The following is a 6,641-nucleotide window of genomic DNA, read 5'->3' on the forward strand; positions in this document are numbered from 1 at the left end:
TTCTCTTTTCTTCTGGAATTTTGGGCACACACACACACACACACACACACACCCAGCATGTTTTTCAAGCCACCAGGTCTGAGACTTGAACTGTAGAGTCAGCCATGAGGGATGTAGCACCTTAACTATCATGCCACCTACTAGCCCATGAATATGTTTTTTTTTCAGGTTTCCACTATTGTGTGTGTGTGCTTGCTGGTGAGAGGCAGAGAGACAGAGACAGAAGGCAAATGAGAAATTACCCCACTCCAGGAGGGGTGGCCTCGCTGCAGTCTCTTTCCATCCTCCTCTTGGGGTTTGGGGCATGCATGCACACACACCCAGTGTGATTTTTCAAGCTGCTGGATCTGGGACTTGAACTGTGGTTGGCCAGTGCCTTAACTTCTCTTCCATTGGCTGGCTGGAAAAGAGAAATCTCCCTCCATGGGAGATGGCGATAGTGCAGTCTCTTCTCTATTCTTCTGGAATTTTGGGCACACACACACACACACACACACACACACCCAGCATGTTTTTCAAGCCACCAGGTCTGAGACTTGAACTGTAGAGTCAGCCATGAGGGATGTAGCACCTTAACTATCATGCCACCTACTAGCCCATGAATATGTTTTTTTTTCAGGTTTCCACTATTGTGTGTGTGTGCTTGCTGGTGAGAGGCAGAGAGACAGAGACAGAAGGCAAATGAGAAATTACCCCACTCCAGGAGGGGTGGCCTCGCTGCAGTCTCTTTCCATCCTCCTCTTGGGGTTTGGGGCATGCATGCACACACACCCAGTGTGATTTTTCAAGCTGCTGGATCTGGGACTTGAACTGTGGTTGGCCAGTGCCTTAACTTCTCTTCCATTGGCTGGCTGGAATAATCTACTTAGAACTGTAGATTAATATAAACTTTACATTAACTGAGGTTCTGCTATCCACAGTTAAAAGTATTTGGGGCTAGTGTTTAAGGTAGAGCCCATTAACTCCTTTAGTTCAACAGCAATGAGCCCTCAGTCTACATAATTTCACAGGGCCTTGGAGTTGTTGCATGGTGCCCTGATTATGCCACTGGAATATCTGCCTAACATGGAGCCTCAGCTGGCTGGGGTGAGATTTGAGATGAATTTGGGAGCCTCACTTCTTTGGTGGTTATTTTTGAATGTCTACATTTGTATCACCTGATAAGTTAGAAGTTTTCAAATTTAGGATCCTTATGCATATCATTTCTTCTACCTTCTGGGTCCCTCCCCACCATCCCAACCCTCTGTGGTATGGTCCTGTCCTTTAAAACTCTGTTGAAATGTCACATGTTCTGTGTTGATTTTTCTGACACAAGGATGCTCACATACTTCATCTGAGATCTTTCAGCACTTTTGTTTATAGTGGGTATGGAAGGAAATAGCACGTTCACTGATGGGTGAGATTTGGAGACACTAAAATCACTCAAGTTAGCTGCCCATGGTCATTCAGCTCCAATGACTCCTCATACCTGGATATTGTACAAGTCAGAAAGGTGACTCCTGTACTCCTCCAAGGCTTTATACCTGACTTGACCAAGAGACCTGGGGGACTCAGAACTGATCTACCAATCAGAGCAGATTTACTAGCTCAGACTCAGTGATGCTGCTCCATTTCAGCTCTGTTTCTCCAACATAAATCACTGTTCCTGCTCTGAAGGTGCTTACGGTGTTGAGGCTCACATAGCATACAGTACCAGGAGGACTGCACACTAAGAGTGGGATGGTGAATGGATTATATGAGGGTGAGGAGGCAGATAGTGATCCAGGTGAAGAAGAAAGGCTTCCGGATATGAGTGTGGCCACAAACAGTGATCTGACCATCAGGAGGCTTGGATGGGGAAGTGTATCCCACACAGAAAAAAGCATGGTTCAAAGGCCCAACTGGGCTTGCCTATTATAGGTTTGGTATTAAGGGACTGCTTATGGAAGCATAGGATGTTAGACGTGAAAGAGATACTAGAGATTCCCAGGATCCTCTCTTCATAGACGAGGAAACCAATACTCACACAGGACAAACTGGCTCTCTCCAAGTGAAACTTGGGAGCGAAGTAGAAGCTCTTGTCTAGAGTGATGAGTAGTGTCCACTGAGAGTCAGTGCAGGGCCTCAGAGACACTGCAGGTTGGTGCACTGGCGGCCTGACTAGTGCAAGACAGAGCAGCAGTAGACACTGAGGGAGGCGGACGGTGTGTGTTGCAGCTGCAGGGCTGTAGGCAGCAGCTGCATTCTTTTATGAATCTTTCCTCTCATTTCCTGCAGCTGCTTCTGGTTTTTTTGAGGAGAAATGAGAAGGGAAAAAGAATCAGCAACTTGGTTTTTAAGTGTTTATGGATCAGCCTTTAATTCTGACTTAAAAAATTGGCAAGTGAGTGTGTGCTCTTGTTGGAGAGAGAGAGAAAGTGAGAAAGCAGGCCCTCCACCCCATGAAGGACGGTCATGCCATAATCCTTTCTCCTTCCTCTCTCTCTTTTTGGGGGTTTGAGCATGCAACCATATATGCCTGGTATGTTTTTAAAGGTATCAAGTACAAACTAGGCGAAGCCTGGAACATTTAGGTTACATTACAGTTTATTCATCCATTCAGTGAAAAGATAGCAAGCTCCTACGCTATCCTAGGCATTGTGGGAGGCACTGGAAATGCATTCCTATTAGTAGTTAACATAGGATAACGCCTCAAAGATCAGTGATTAGAGTTCAATGTGGCAAGTGCTATAATGAGGGGATACAAGAGAAGAACAAGACTGAGTGGTCTGCAAGAAGTCTCGGAACCAAAATGAAGGTCACACTTGGATCAAGCTTTGCAAGACTGGAGTCCATTGGTATTAGCCACATGGGGTCATGGAAGATACAGTAGATAAGCTCACTGTTGTTCTAATCTCTTTTTGATTCAGCCTTCTTGAACTGCAGAGACTAGGAGGCCAAAACAGTGTGTGTCAGTTCTTGCAGCTAGGAACCTGGAGGTAATTGAAGTTAACCAGAGAATAGGATTAGGAACTGAGTGTGAAAGAGTGGGTGGCATGTGAGGCTTCCATTTTTCTGGTGTGTCCCTAACAGGAACATGTGGCTCTGGAACCAGCAGGTGCTGGGTCTGTCTGTTCCCCACATAGTGGCAAAGAGGGTATGAATCCCAGGCTACAACCTGAGCAATTGGGAGAATGGTGCCCATATCAAAGAAAAAAGATGACTCTAGCACAGGGCACATCTGGGTGAAGAGGTCCAGAAGTGAGTTGGAAATAGAGTTTGGGAGCTCAAGAGCACAGCTTGGAATGGAGATAAAGATTTGGGGGTCAGCAGTGTGACATAGGCATTAGGCATTATGAGGTTATTCAGGACGTTGTGTAGAATTTGGAGAGAAGGGAGCCAAGGCAGACCCTAGCCACCCTGAAAAACTGGTTTTTAGAAGTAATTTCATATTTATTGTAAAGTTTCAAAAATAGGGCAAAAACCACTCAGATAGCCTTTACGAGACCCATGTATTGTTGTTCTGTGAAGATAAAATTTATCTAGAAAAGAGATTGTTGGCCAGCCCCTGGCATGGTAATTATGGTGGCTAGGTCTCATATAGCTGATTATACCATGTGGGTCTAGGACCTGGTAACTTGAGAAATAGACTAGGTGCATGTACGTGCATATCCTTAAAGGAGGGAGAAGTAGAGGAGAAGGGATTGCAGTGTGGCTGTTCCTTGTGGGGAGTGGTTTTCTCTCTTCTGTCTCTATTCAGCCAGTGTATATACCCTGGCAAATTAAAGTGCTACAATAACAACAACAACAAAGAAGAAAAGAAATCACTATGCCAAAAACATGAAGGCTGAAAAATTATGAGGAAGGGGTAGCTGACCAGCCTACTAACCAGTTGTAGTTACTCCCTACTGACTGTCACAGACATTCTTTCTCAAGAGAATTTCAGGGTTTTTTTGGGAGAGGTTTTTGCTATAGGGTGCATGCACTTGCCGGAAAGACAGAGAAAGACAGGGAGACAGAAAGTGAGAAATCACCCCCCAGGGGGAACGGCCATACCACAGTCCCTTCTCCATTCGCTTGGGATCTTGGGCACACATGCACACGGTGTGATTTTAAGCTACCAGGTCCGGTACTCGAACCACAGTTGACTACATGGGAGTCCAGTGACATAGCCATTACACCAGCTGCTGATCCTGAGAATTCTAGGTTTGCAGTCTCTCTGAGGCTGATCGCTCATTCTGCTGGACGGACTTCAGTCTCTGCCAGGAAACTGCTTCAGATGGCTTTTCTTGTATTTTTAGCCATCTCTTCCCTTCTCTCATCTCCATAAAACCCTCCTCTGTTATCTTTGTCCAGTGTAAATTATTTCAGAACAACTTACACGTATCATGACCCCTTTACTAGTGTGAAAAACCTTAATTGTTTGGGGGTTCCGTGGACATTTTGTCATTTTCATCTGGCCATGTTGCTGTGGGTTCTGACCATATGCTCAGGGCCTGACCCTTATTTAATGCAACCAATAACTCCATTTTTCTTGTAACTTTTGCTTTGCAGTTGTTCTTTTTGGCTTGACAGTTCCATTTGTTTTATTCTTTACACACACACACACACACACACACACACACACTCTCTCTCTCTCTCTCTCCCCCCTCCCACCCTCCCTCTCTCCCTACACACATACACACACACACACATGCACGCAGATTTTTTTCTAAGCCATTTGAAAGTAAATTATATACAATGGCTCTTTATTCTCAAACTGTAGTATTTCCTAAGAACAAGGATATTCTCTTATGTAACCACAACACAGTTATCAATTTCAGTAAATTTAACATTTGTACAGTTTTATTATCTAATCTACCATCTGCATCCCAATTAACCCAATAATATCCTTTATAAGATTTCTTCCCCCTCTCAAATTCAGAGTCTTATTTAGGATCACATATGTATATATATTTTTAATTTGTTAGAGAGCACATATGCTCACTGGGGGGGGGATAGAGAGAGAGAGAAAGAGAAAGTACTCCACAAGGGGGATAGTTCATACTCATTCCCTTTTCCATTTCTCCTTTTGGGATTTTGGGCATGTGTGCACATGTGCCCAGCATGTTTTGCAAGCTGCTGGGTCTAGGACTTGAACCTTGCAGTCAGCCATGTGGAATCCAGTCACTTTAATTACCACTGTACCAGCTAGCTCATTGGTTAGGTATAATGTCTCTTTATTCTTCTTTAATCTGGAATACTTCTTCACTTATTTATTTATTTATTTATTTGTGATACATTTTAAAATAATCTTCTTCCACCCCCTTTAATAAAAGAGTTGTCATTTTTAGGTTTGTGTATTTTCTCATGTTTAGATTTGTGTGTACTCACCAGAGTGACAGATTCAGAGAGAGAAAGTGAGAAATCACTCCCCAGGGGGGATGGCCATGCTACAATCCCTTCTCTTCCATTCTCCTCTCTGGATCTTGGGTATGCATGCACACCCCCCGGCATGAGTTTCAAGCTGCCAGGTCCAGGACTTGAACTGCAGTAGACTACATGGGAGTCCAGCAACATAACACTGCATCATCTGCTGGTCCCTTGGCATTAGTTTTGATCACCAGGTGTGAGGTATTTGGTTTCTTCACTGTATAGTTAATACTTTTTACTTTACTACTATTTTTTTTGGAGAGGTTTTTGCCCTAGGGTGCAGGTGCTCGCCAGAAAGACAGAGAGAGACAGAAAGCGAGAAATCACCCCCCAGGGGGGATGACCACGCTGCAATCCCTTCTCCATTCTCCTCTTAGGATCTTGGGCACGCACGCACACGTGCCCAGCGTGAGTTTAAGCCACCAGCTCCAGGACTCAAACTGCAGTTGACTACATGGAAATCCAGCGACATAGCCATTACACCAACTGCTGGTCCCTTGCCTTACTACTGATGGTAAGGTATGGGGATACACTTAAGCCCATGCAACTATCCTGCTCCTCCATACATTTAGTGTCTACTGATGATAGGCCAATATTTGCTGTAAATAGTTGCAAAATGGTTATTATTTTTAAAAAACTCCACCACTGCTTCCATGTTTACTTTCTGGGCTTCAGAATCCTCTAAACAAGGGTCCTGCCTTTTCCACCACTTACAAGCATGAACTGATAGTGTCTGATTTTTCTATAGTTTACAATTTGTTACTTTTATTTATTTTGGTGCTCAAATTTTTTCAGGTTTTGCAAATAAGGGTCCCTTTAATCTCTTGTGCTATTGTGACATAGCACTATCTTTTTAGGGAAGCATATATATTTTTTTCTGTCATAAAAACATTTCTGGCTGGACCTGCAGTGTGGCCATCCCCCCTGGGGTGTGATTTCTCGCTTTCTATCTATCTGCCTCTCTCTCTGTCTGTCTGGTGAGCACACGTGCTCTATAGCAAAAACCTCTCCAAGAAAAAGAAAAAAAAAAATTTCTGGCCCATGTTTTGCCTTATGTTCCAGCCCTAGAGTTAGCTATTTCCCTGAGGACCCCTGGTTCTTTTTAGTGGTGATTAGTACTAGAAACCAATATCTGAGCAACAGGTGGAGCTTATTCCTGTGGAAATGTTTTAGCTTCTAGGTCCTTACAGCAGACAAAACTAGAAAATATATGTGTCTAGTGCATATACACACACACACACACACACATATATATATATATATACATATAT

Source organism: Tupaia chinensis, unplaced genomic scaffold, assembly GCF_000334495.1.
Source record: "Tupaia chinensis unplaced genomic scaffold, TupChi_1.0 Scaffold000192_1, whole genome shotgun sequence".
NCBI classification, from domain to species: Eukaryota; Metazoa; Chordata; class Mammalia; order Scandentia; family Tupaiidae; genus Tupaia; species Tupaia belangeri.